The sequence below is a fragment of the Nomia melanderi genome, unplaced genomic scaffold (genome assembly GCF_051020985.1).
Source record: "Nomia melanderi isolate GNS246 unplaced genomic scaffold, iyNomMela1 scaffold0943, whole genome shotgun sequence".
NCBI classification, from domain to species: Eukaryota; Metazoa; Arthropoda; class Insecta; order Hymenoptera; family Halictidae; genus Nomia; species Nomia melanderi.
This window is the reverse complement of record NW_027476057.1, coordinates 1-12914: the sequence shown is the minus strand read 5'-3', so window position 1 is coordinate 12914 and position 12914 is coordinate 1. Positions and strand designations below refer to the sequence as shown.

Here is a 12914-nt window from a genome sequence, read left to right as displayed (position 1 = left end):
GGTTTTCTATCCGAGCGAAAATATATTTTTCGTATACAAAAATTTAATGGCAAAGACCAAACGAAATACTACACACAAAAAGGGGCGACGAACAAAAATTGTTCGAATGAAATATAATATATACATATAAAATTGAGGTGTCCTAAGAGAGAAATACATAAACTAAGAGGTATATATTATAAGAAATATATATTATTTCTGGGCAAAGAAGAGAGAACGAAAAGAAGAGTATGATCTTTAACGCGAGGGCCTCGACATGGGTACGCCTAGCATGGTTCGCGCTTTCTCGATATGTCCAGCATGTTAACGTACGCGGTCTTCGGACTTCGTGCGTTATGTCCGTGCTTACACGATGGAGAGCGCTCGAGCATACGTGCTTACAAACCTGAAAGTCGATGTGACATCCGAGATTCTTTTTCTTCTAAAAAGATCTCGGAGAGATACACGGGAGAGTTTGAAATTTTTGGAGGTCCTCCTGATGTATATGCGCGGATATACCCATGTGGTAATTCGTGCGGAGTTGGTAATCTAATAGTGGAGCGAAATTTACCAACTCGAAAGAGAAGAGAGAAGAGAGTAGAGAGAAGAGAGAGGAGAAAGAGAACTGTCTTAAAGACGAGAAAAAGTATCGTCGATCCGACTCTTAAGGGGAGAGAGTCGGCGACTAAGATATATATATACATACATATTTTTGCTTCGTATGATGAAAATTTACTCGAAGCTCCCTGGTTGATCCTGCCAGTAGTCATATGCTTGTCTCAAAGATTAAGCCATGCATGTCTCAGTACATGCCGTATTAAGGTGAAACCGCGAATGGCTCATTAAATCAGTTATGGTTCCTTAGATCGTACCCACATTTACTTGGATAACTGTGGTAATTCTAGAGCTAATACATGCAAAACAGAGTTCCGACCAGAGATGGTAGGAACGCTTTTATTAGATCAAAACCAATCGGTGGCGGGCGTTTACGTTCGTCCATCGTTTGCTTTGGTGACTCTGAATAACTTTGTGCTGATCGCATGGTCTTATAGCACCGGCGACGCATCTTTCAAATGTCTGCCTTATCAACTGTCGATGGTAGGTTCTGCGCCTACCATGGTTGTAACGGGTAACGGGGAATCAGGGTTCGATTCCGGAGAGGGAGCCTGAGAAACGGCTACCACATCCAAGGAAGGCAGCAGGCGCGCAAATTACCCACTCCCGGCACGGGGAGGTAGTGACGAAAAATAACGATACGGGACTCATCCGAGGCCCCGTAATCGGAATGAGAACACTTTAAATCCTTTAACGAGGATCCATTGGAGGGCAAGCAAGTCTGGTGCCAGCAGCCGCGGTAATTCCAGCTCCAATAGCGTATATTAAAGTTGTTGCGGTTAAAAAGCTCGTAGTTGAATCTGTGTGTCACAGTGTCGGTTCACCGCTCGCGGTGTTTAACTGGCATTATGTGGTACGTCCTACCGGTGGGCTTTGCTCTTCACGGGGCGGTCCAACTAATATCCCATCGCGGTGCTCTTCACTGAGTGTCGAGGTGGGCCGGTACGTTTACTTTGAACAAATTAGAGTGCTCAAAGCAGGCTACATTCGCCTGAATACTGTGTGCATGGAATAATGGAATAGGACCTCGGTTCTATTTTGTTGGTTTTCGGAACCCCGAGGTAATGATTAATAGGGACAGATGGGGGCATTCGTATTGCGACGTTAGAGGTGAAATTCTTGGATCGTCGCAAGACGGACAGAAGCGAAAGCATTTGCCAAAAATGTTTTCATTAATCAAGAACGAAAGTTAGAGGTTCGAAGGCGATCAGATACCGCCCTAGTTCTAACCATAAACGATGCCAGCTAGCGATCCGCCGAAGTTCCTCCGATGACTCGGCGGGCAGCTTCCGGGAAACCAAAGCTTTTGGGTTCCGGGGAAGTATGGTTGCAAAGCTGAAACTTAAAGGAATTGACGGAAGGGCACCACCAGGAGTGGAGCCTGCGGCTTAATTTGACTCAACACGGGAAACCTCACCAGGCCCGGACACCGGAAGGATTGACAGATTGATAGCTCTTTCTTGATTCGGTGGGTGGTGGTGCATGGCCGTTCTTAGTTGGTGGAGCGATTTGTCTGGTTAATTCCGATAACGAACGAGACTCTAGCCTGCTAAATAGACGTAACTTATGGTATCTCGAAGGCCCCCGGCTTCTGTCGGTGGGTTTTTACTACCAACGTACAAACAAATCTTCTTAGAGGGACAGGCGGCTTCTAGCCGCACGAGATTGAGCAATAACAGGTCTGTGATGCCCTTAGATGTTCTGGGCCGCACGCGCGCTACACTGAAGGAATCAGCGTGTTTTCCCTGGCCGAAAGGCCCGGGTAACCCGCTGAACCTCCTTCGTGCTAGGGATTGGGGCTTGCAATTTTTCCCCATGAACGAGGAATTCCCAGTAAGCGCGAGTCATAAGCTCGCGTTGATTACGTCCCTGCCCTTTGTACACACCGCCCGTCGCTACTACCGATTGAATGATTTAGTGAGGTCTTCGGACTGGTGCGCGGCAATGTTGTTGCATTGCCGATGTTGCCGGGAAGATGACCAAACTTGATCATTTAGAGGAAGTAAAAGTCGTAACAAGGTTTCCGTAGGTGAACCTGCGGAAGGATCATTAACGAGCAAAATACACTACAAGAACTGACCGAAAGAAGGAAACATGAGAAATATAAAGAGTGGAGCGAAAGATAATATAAAAAGGAGCGAAAGATACATACATATATATATATAAGTGTACGAGTTCAATTTCTGCACACACTCGATACACAAGAGAAATAATATTATATATACAGAGGAGGAAGGAGCGATAAACGTGCAACAACGCTTCCTCGTGAAAAATACTTGAACGATCATGCACAGAGAGGTATCTCGATACCTGCTCTGCTGTATGACTAGACGGCTTACGCGCGGAGAGTTCATCTCCCGTCCGTCGGAAATTTCGAACGGCTTACGCGCGGAGAAATACACTTCTCCCGTCCGTCGAAATTTTTTTTTTTTACTTTGAACAAGGCGCATAGAGCCCGCCGAACCCACGATTTCCGTGCGTCTTACATCTTTCGACGATGGGACGATCCACGCGAAGAGTTGTTTCGTGCTCGCGCGAGGTGCGATAGCGTCGATTCGCTTTTCTGTACGGGGAGAAATAGAACGATGAGTTGACTTATCGGGTCTTCGTTGGAATTACCGTCGCTGGCATTGTAAACTCCAGATGACCTTGTGATTCCTTCGTCGGGCACTGGTAAAGGGTGGCGATGATTCGTTCTATAATAGAAATACCCGTCGTAGCGATTCGGCCGAGACACCCGCCACGAAACACTCTCTCGTCGTGGAATCCCCGCGTCGGAGAGTAAAAACGCGCGAAGGCTTACTATGAGAGAAGAAATAGTATATGCCGGTGGTTCGCGTGTGTAGGCTCTATACGAAATTGCGATTCAAGAGAGTAGGAAAAGACGCGATGAACCACGATTTCCGTGCGTCTTACGTCTCTCGACGATGGGACGATCCACGCGAAGAGTTGTTACGTGCTCGCGCGAGGTGCGATAGCGTCGATTCGCTTTTCTGTACGGGGAGAAATAGAACGATGAGCTGACTTATCGGGTCTTCGTTGGAATTACCGTCGCTGGCATTGTAAACTCCAGATGACCTTGTGATTCCTTCGTCGGGCACTGGTAAAGGGTGGCGATGATTCGTTCTATAATAGAAATACCCGTCGTAGCGTTTCGGCCTAGTCACCCGCCACGAAACACTCTCTCGTCGTGGAATCCCCGCGTCGGAGAGTAAAACGCCGAAGGCTTACTTATGAAACTTACGTCTCTCGACGATGGGACGATCCACGCGAAGAGTTGTTACGTGCACGCGTATGGTGCGATTGCGTCGATTCGCTTTTCTGTACGGGGAGCAATAGAACGTTGAGTTGACTTATCGGGTCTTCGTTGGAATTACCGTCGCTGGCATTGTAAACTCCAGATGACCTTGTGATTCCTTCGTCGGGCACTGGTAAAGGGTGGCGATGATGCGTTCTATAATAGAAATACCCGTCGTAGCGTTTCTTCCGAGTCAACCCGCTCACGAAACACTCTCTCGTCGTGGAATCCCCGCGTCGGAGAGTAAAACGCGAATTCATAGTATGGAAACTTACGTCTCTCGACGATGGGACGATCCACGCGAAGAGTTGTTACGTGCACGCGTATGGTGCGATTGCGTCGATTCGCTTTTCTGTACGGGGAGTAATAGAACGTTGAGTTGACTTATCGGGTCTTCGTTGGAATTACCGTCGCTGGCATTGTAAACTCCAGATGACCTTGTGATTCCTTCGTCGGGCACTGGTAAAGGGTGGCGATGATGCGTTCTATAATAGAAATACCCGTCGTAGCGTTTCTTCCGAGTCAACCCGCTCACGAAACTCTCTCTCGTCGTGGAATCCCCGCGTCGGAGAGTAAAACGCGAATTCATACTATGAAAACTTACGTCTCTCGACGATGGGACGATCCACGCGAAGAGTTGTTTACGTGCACGCGTATGTGCGATTGCGTCGATTCGCTTTTCTGTACGGGGAGAAATAGAACGTTGAGTTGACTTATCGGGTCTTCGTTGGAATTACCGTCGCTGGCATTGTAAACTCCAGATGACCTTGTGATTCCTTCGTCGGGCACTGGTAAAGGGTGGCGATGATGCGTTCTATAATAGAAATACCCGTCGTAGCGTTTCTTCCGAGTCAACCCGCTCACGAAACTCTCTCTCTCGTCGTGGAATCCCGCGTCGGAGAGTAAAACGCCGAAGGCTTACTATGAAACTTACGTCTCTCGACGATGGGACGATCCACGCGAAGAGTTGTTACGTGCACGCGTATGGTGCGATTGCGTCGATTCGCTTTTCTGTACGGGGAGTAATAGAACGTTGAGTTGACTTATCGGGTCTTCGTTGGAATTACCGTCGCTGGCATTGTAAACTCCAGATGACCTTGTGATTCCTTCGTCGGGCACTGGTAAAGGGTGGCGATGATTCGTTCTATAATAGAAATACCCGTCGTAGCGTTTCTTCCGAGTCAACCCGCTCACGAAACTCTCTCTCGTCGTGGAATCCCCGCGTCGGAGAGTAAAACGCGAATTCATAGTATGGAAACTTACGTCTCTCGACGATGGGACGATCCACGCGAAGAGTTGTTACGTGCACGCGTATGGTGCGATTGCGTCGATTCGCTTTTCTGTACGGGGAGCAATAGAACGTTGAGTTGACTTATCGGGTCTTCGTTGGAATTACCGTCGCTGGCATTGTAAACTCCAGATGACCTTGTGATTCCTTCGTCGGGCACTGGTAAAGGGTGGCGATGATTCGTTCTATAATAGAAATACCCGTCGTAGCGTTTCTTCCGAGTCAACCCGCTCACGAAACTCTCTCTCGTCGTGGAATCCCCGCGTCGGAGAGTAAAAACGCGAATTCATACTATGAAAACTTACGTCTCTCGACGATGGGACGATCCACGCGAAGAGTTGTTTACGTGCACGCGTATGGTGCGATTGCGTCGATTCGCTTTTCTGTACGGGGAGAAATAGAACGTTGAGTTGACTTATCGGGTCTTCGTTGGAATTACCGTCGCTGGCATTGTAAACTCCAGATGACCTTGTGATTCCTTCGTCGGGCACTGGTAAAGGGTGGCGATGATGCGTTCTACAATAGAAATACCCGTCGTAGCGTTTCTTCCGAGTCAACCCGCTCACGAAACTCTCTCTCGTCGTGGAATCCCCGCGTCGGAGGGTAAAACGCGATATATAATAGTATATGCCAGTGGTTCGCGCGCGTCGTCTCTGAGATACGCGGTCGACAGAGTTCCGAAAACACGTGATGTGCCACGATTTCCGTGCGTCTTACATCTTTCGACGATGGGACGATCCACGCGAAGAGAACGTTCGTGCTTGCGTGAGGTGCAACAGCGTCGATTCGCTTTTCTGTACGGGGAGAAATAGAACGTTGAGTTGACTTATCGGGTCTTCGTTGGAATTACCGTCGCTGGCATTGTAAACTCCAGATGACCTTGTGATTCCTTCGTCGGGCACTGGTAAAGGGTGGCGATGATTCGTTCTATAATAGTAATACCCGTCGTAGCGTTTCGACCGATGTCACCCGCCACGAAAGTCTCTCTCGACGTGGAAACCCCGCGCCGAAGAGTAAACGCGAAGGCTTACCATACGAAAGAAAACGGTATTATACGCCTGTGGTATGTGCGTCTCGGCTCTGTGATACGCGATCGGCAGAGTTACAAAAAAACGTTGATGGGCCACGATTTCCGTGCGTCTTACATCTTTCGACGATGGGACGATCCACGCGAAGAGTAGTTACGTGCTCGCGCGAGGTGCGATAGCGTCGATTCGCTTTTCTGTACGGGGAGAAATAGAACGATGAGTTGACTTATCGGGTCTTCGTTGGAATTACCGTCGCTGGCATTGTAAACTCCAGATGACCTTGTGATTCCTTCGTCGGGCACTGGTAAAGGGTGGCGATGATTCGTTCTATAATAGAAATACCCGTCGTAGCGATTCGGCCGAGTCACCCGCCACGAAACTCTCTCTCGTCGTGGAATCCCCATGTCGGAGAGTAAAACGCGAAGGCTAACTATATAAGAAATATATAGTATTATTTATGCCTGTGGTTCTCCGTTTGCCCTACTCTCAGATACGCGACTCGGAGAGTTACGAATAATCGTGATGGACCACGATTTCTGTACGTCTTACATCTTTCGACGATGGACGATCCACGCGAAGAGATCATTCCTGCTTGCGTGAGGTGCGATAGCGCCGATTCGCTTTTCTGTACGGGGAGAAATAGAACGATGAGTTGACTTATCGGGTCTTCGTTGGAATTACCGTCGCTGGCATTGTAAACTCCAGATGACCTTGTGATTCCTTCGTCGGGCACTGGTAAAGGGTGGCGATGATTCGTTCTATAATAGAAATACCCGTCGTAGCGATTCGGCCGTGTCACCCGCCACGAAAATCTCTCTCGTCGTGGAATCCCCGCGTCGTAGAGTAAACGCGAAGGCTTGCTATAGAAGACTATAGTTTATACGCCTGTGGTTCACCGGTTGCCTGCTCTCCGGGGTACGCGATCGCGCAGGAGTTACGGAAGAACTTGATGGGCCACGATCTCCAAGCGGCTATATCTTTCGACGATGGGACGATTCACGCGAAGAGAACGTTCGTGCATGCGTGAGGTGCGATAGCGTTGATTCGCTTGTCTGTACGGGGAGAAATAGAACGATGAGTTGACTTATCGGGTCTTCGTTGGAATTACCGTCGCTGGCATTGTAAACTCCAGATGACCTTGTGATTCCTTCGTCGGGCACTGGTAAAGGGTGGCGATGATTCGTTCTATAATAGAAATACCCGTCGTAGCGTTTCGACCGATGTCACCCGCCACGAAATTCTCTCTCGTCGTGGAATCCCCGCGTCGGAGAGTAACCGCCGAAGGCTTGCTATAGAAGACTATAGTTTATACGCCTGTGGTTCACCGGTTGCCGCTCTCCGGGGCACGCGATCGCGCGAAGGTTACGGAGGGACGTGAAGCGCCCGAGCAATGAAACGTCCGCAGGAGGAAACGAGCAACCGCCGAACATTGTTTCGCGACGTTTCCATAATGTATTGTCGTTTCGCTCGCATCCCGCTTCTTTCCCCTAGTTTCCTCGACGCGTAGTTTCGCAGCCTTAGTGGACGAATCATTCTCGATTCGAGGAAAGATATGCAGTGGGGCGTGCAATGAGCCCGCCAGAGACCACGATCTCCAATGCGTCTTTACATCTTTGGACGATGGGACGATCCACGCGAAGAGAACGTTCGTGCTTGCGCGAGGTGCATTAGCGTCGATTCGCTTTTCTGTACGGGGAGAAATAGAACGATGAGTTGACTTATCGGGTCTTCGTTGGAATTACCGTCGCTGGCATTGTAAACTCCAGATGACCTTGTGATTCCTTCGTCGGGCACTGGTAAAGGGTGGCGATGATTCGTTCTATAATAGAAATACCCGTCGTAGCGATTCGGCCGAGTCACCCGCCACGAAACTGTCTCTCTTTCGTCGTGGAAACCCGCGTCGGAGAGTAAAACGCGCGAAGGCTGTGACTGTAACATATATATATATATATACACAGTATACAATGCCTGTGGTTTTTGCGCGTGTCGGCTCTTCGGTATACGCGATCGGCCAGAGTTACGGAGGGACGGTGAAGCGCACGAGAAATTGAAACGGCCGCACGATTGGAACCGAGCAACCGTCGAACATTGTTTCGCGACGTTTCCATAATGCGTTTTCGTTTCGCTCGCATACCGCTTCTTTTCCCCTAGTCTCTGAGACGCGTTTTCGAGCCGTTCTTCTACTATCGATTCTCGTAGAGAGAAGGGACCGGGTAGTCTGGAAGTGGAACCCGCATCTTGCGTGTACCGTACACGGAATTGAGAGGACCGGCCGTGAAGCTCGTTTTAAAGCCGTGCGTCTGACACCCAACTCTTGCGCGCCAATTTCGCGGCAAGAGATAATATGGGACGAATGACCGGCAAAGAGCCAGCTGTGAAGTCTGTTTTTTAATCGAATCCGTGGACGTGTGTATGCCGTAGCGTCGCTCGTCGTGTTCGTTCATGGTCGTTCCGAGAGAAAGAACGAAAGCGGTAACGAAGGGACCGGCCGTGAAGCTCGTTTTAAAGCCGCGCGTCTGACACCCAACTCTTGCGCGCCAATTTCGCGGCAAGAGATAACATGGGACGAATGACCGGCAAAGAGCCAGCTGTGAAGTCTTTTTTCATTATTTGCTTTCAATCGATCGATCGGTACGATTCGTGCAACGTTTCGCGCGATGCGACGCGAAAACATGCGCGCAACAATAGATGCGTCTGATCGGAAGAACGCGAGGGTCGACTGCACGCGATGGATTCAGTATCGGGTAGGATACAAAATATATCCCCGTCGTTTCCACGCGTGCGAGTCTTCTGCGTCTTTCGCGGGTTTTTGAATGCACTATACGCCCGGAACGTCGAGAAATATATACATATTACTTGAACGTTTTTCGTCTCGAAAGGCTTCGGTGTCGTCTCCAAGGCGACGCCTGAATCTCCTTCGCGCGCTGGTCGGAGATTCAGGTATCAACTTTTATCTTCTCTTTGAAAGAAGAGAGATATTAGGTCGAACAAGTGAGAATAAAATTATATATGTGAAATATAAAATTTATACGATTACCCTGAACGGTGGATCACTTGGCTCGTGGGTCGATGAAGAACGCAGCTAATTGCGCGTCAACGTGTGAACTGCAGGACACATGAACATCGACATTTCGAACGCACATTGCGGTCCACGGATACAATTCCTGGACCACGCCTGGCTGAGGGTCGTTTACGTACCATACACTGCTTGCGTAGCTCTGTCAAATCCCCGCCGTCGTTCACCTCTTCGGATCGAACGTTTTTTTACCGAAGGGCGCAAAGAACGTCTCTGAGTCGGTTAAGAGAAGGATGCTACGTACGAGCGAACGATGGGTGTCTCGTCGGCGTTTGTCGCGGACACGCGAAAATTCTGTGAATTTCACGGACAGTGTACGTTCTAGTTGTTGCAAAACGATCGGAATCGTTTGTATGGACTCGCGTGAGTGTTCGCGGCGTCGTGCGTCGTTCAATTACGACCGCCCGCGGATACCGCTCCACTGCGATATGGATCTGAGCGACAACTTTTTCGGCTGTTCGTGAGATGAACGGTTTCGTGTGTTTAGAAAAATTTTTTTTCCCGCGCTCCCGACGTCACCTGAAATGATGCGTCAGAGGTGAAAGAAATATTAAGAAGTCGAGAGAGAGAGACTACACACGTTTTATTCATATTTTGTATACCGTGCGTGAGACGGATGTGCACGACACGTCGTATGTCGGTATATTACCGACTGGCCCCAGGGAGATTGTTTTCTTCCTCTCTTACGAATGAGATGTACGTTTCGGAGGATCGTCGTTACCGAAACACACGGCAAAAACGAGACTTCTCGCAGCAGAACCTTTATACACAATACACATCGACTCTTTTTACCCCGAGAGAGAGAGAAAAGGTGTATTTCTTTTTTTTATTTTTCGAATTCGACGCACGAACGCTTTGACGACTGGAGAAAAACACGGTGTGTGTTAAAATCGTGCGGGACGAGCATGCGTATTCGTAACGGGTCGAATAGTTTCTTATTCCCCGTCGTCGCGTGTCCTCGCTGGACCACCACCGTGCGCTTCCGCCACGTTCAGTTGAATTTCGAAATATATATATATAAAAAGAATCACCATATACTCTCTTTCGGGAGGTGTATTTTTATCGGTTTCTGCTATAGAGAAGAGACGGAGATCGTGTTGTGAGGTGTAACGTTTCTGTATCCCCGTTTCGGAGGATCGTCGTTATCGGCGGAACACACGTCAAAACGAGACTTCTCGCAGAACCTTTATACACAATACACATCGACTCTTTTACCCGAGAGAGAGAAAAGGTGTTTTTCTTTTTTTTTTATTTTTCGAATTCGACGCACGAACGCTTTGACGACTGGAGAAAAAACACGGTGTGTGTTAAAATCGTGCGGGACGAGCATGCGTATTCGTAACGGGTCGAATAGTTCTTATTCCCCGTCGTCGCGTGTCCTCGCTGGACCACCACCGTGCGCTTCCGCCACGTTCAGTTGTATTTCGAAATATATATATATAAAAAGAATCACCATATACTCTCTTTCGGGAGGTGTATTTTTATCGGTTTCTGCTATAGAGAAGAGACGGACGATCGTGTGTGACACCACGTGGTAACGTTTCCGTATCCCCGTAAAATACGTTTATCTTTTCTCGTAGAAAAGAGAGAGGAAGAGGCAGGAGCTCCTCTTTGGCGAGGCTTTCGAACGTCGCGTCCCGTCCGCCGGAATATAATGATATAAATATATAACCGCCGCCGACTTTGTGCGAAAGCGTTGAAACGAACGCGTCGGTCGCCCCATGGTGTGTGGTTTGTCGTGTCTTCTTTTCCTCTTCTGCACTTCTCTTCACTGTCGATCGCGAGACCGCGCGAGATCCGCTTCGGTCGTCCAGTCCCCGAAAATTCTTCTCGGACGGGCGTTAAAGTTAACCGGAGCGCGAGATCGTCTAGCGAGAGTCTTTTTCGCGATCGAGTAAAATGTGATAGAAGAAGGAGAAGAGTGTAAAAAGAGAATATAGACACGCGACGCAGCAGAGACCACTGGTGAGGCGCATAAGACGCGTTCGCGAACGATTTTTCGCGACGATACGGAGTCGCGCGTGTCGCGGTATATTTATCATTTATATACGTTATAATACTGAATATTGTTGTGTTCGAACGCACTCTCCTCTAGACTTTGTTCTTTTTGCCTTTGAGCGATTTTTATGAAATTCGATTGAATTTTCATACAATTCACGTTCACGACGACCTCAGAGTAGGCGAGATTACCCGCTGAATTTAAGCATATTACTAAGCGGAGGAAAAGAAACTAACAAGGATTTCCTTAGTAGCTGCGAGCGAACAGGAATTAGCCCAGCACTGAATCCCGCGGTTCCGCGTAGGGAAATGTAGTGTTCAGGAGGGTCCATTTATCCCGTGACGTCGAACCGCGTCCAAGTCCATCTTGAATGGGGCCATTTACCCGTAGAGGGTGCCAGGCCCGTAGCGACCGGTACGCGTTTCGGGAGGACCTTTCCTTAGAGTCGGGTTGCTTGAGAGTGCAGCCCTAAGTGGGTGGTAAACTCCATCTAAGGCTAAATATGACCACGAGACCGATAGCGAACAAGTACCGTGAGGGAAAGTTGAAAAGAACTTTGAAGAGAGAGTTCAAGAGTACGTGAAACCGTTCAGGGGTAAACCTGAGAAACCCAAAAGATCGAATGGGGAGATTCATCGTCGACGAGGCTGGCTTCCGTTGGCGCGCAGATACCCCGCGTATGGACCTTCGTGGTTCCAATGCGCGAGGGTACACCGCCTTCGGCCTAAATGTTCCGGCAACGTAGTCGTGCACTTCTCCCTTAGTAGAACGTCGCGACCCGTTGCGTGTCGGTCTACGGCCCGAGTGGTTGCCTGCCGCGTCGCCTTTGGCGCACGCGACAGACCCTCGGCGGCCCGGCCGGCTGCGCGACGGTACTCTGACGGTATCGGGCCGCAACCAATCCATTTTCGAATGTATGTGCGTCAGGCCCGCCGCAAGCTCGATCAGTATACCCTCGGAGGTACGGACCTGGTGCCGGCTCCGAGCCTGGTCAGCTGTTGGCAGGCGGTGTCCTCGGACTGGCCAAGCTTCGAATTACCGGTCGGCGACGCTACTGCTTTGGGTACTCTCAGGACCCGTCTTGAAACACGGACCAAGGAGTCTAACATGTGCGCGAGTCATTGGGATTTTGTAAACCTAAAGGCGGAATGAAAGTGAAGGTCGTTCCTTAGCGTCGACCGAGGGAGGATGGGCCGCGTTGCGATGCGGCCTCGCACTCCCGGGGCGTCTCGTTCTCATTGCGAGAAGAGGCGCACCCCAGAGCGTACACGTTGGGACCCGAAAGATGGTGAACTATGCCTGGTCAGGACGAAGTCAGGGGGAAACCCTGATGGAGGTCCGTAGCGATTCTGACGTGCAAATCGATCGTCGGAACTGGGTATAGGGGCGAAAGACTAATCGAAACCATCTAGTAGCTGGTTCCCTCCGAAGTTTCCCTCAGGATAGCTGGCACTCGCTTGTTCCTCCGTGAACTTGTGCGAGTTTCATCTGGTAAAGCGAATGATTAGAGGCCTTGGGGCGAAACGACCTCAACCTATTCTCAAACTTTAAATGGGTGAGATCTCTGGCTTGCTTGGATCAATGAAGCCACGAGATTTATGAATCAGAGTGCCAAGTGGGCCAATTTTGGT

General features: G+C 49.5%; 2 non-coding genes across 2 annotated transcripts; both read left to right on the top strand.

The window, feature by feature from the left end:
• The first annotated feature begins 722 nt into the window (after nt 1–722).
• Nucleotides 723–2646, top strand: LOC143176889 (small subunit ribosomal RNA). Its single transcript, XR_013001387.1, has one exon. It is a non-coding gene; the product is annotated as a small subunit ribosomal RNA (ribosomal RNA).
• Nucleotides 2647–9242: 6596 nt separating this feature from the next.
• LOC143176888 (5.8S ribosomal RNA) lies at nt 9243–9397 on the top strand. Its single transcript, XR_013001386.1, has one exon. It is a non-coding gene; the product is annotated as a 5.8S ribosomal RNA (ribosomal RNA).
• The last annotated feature ends 3517 nt before the right edge of the window (nt 9398–12914 follow it).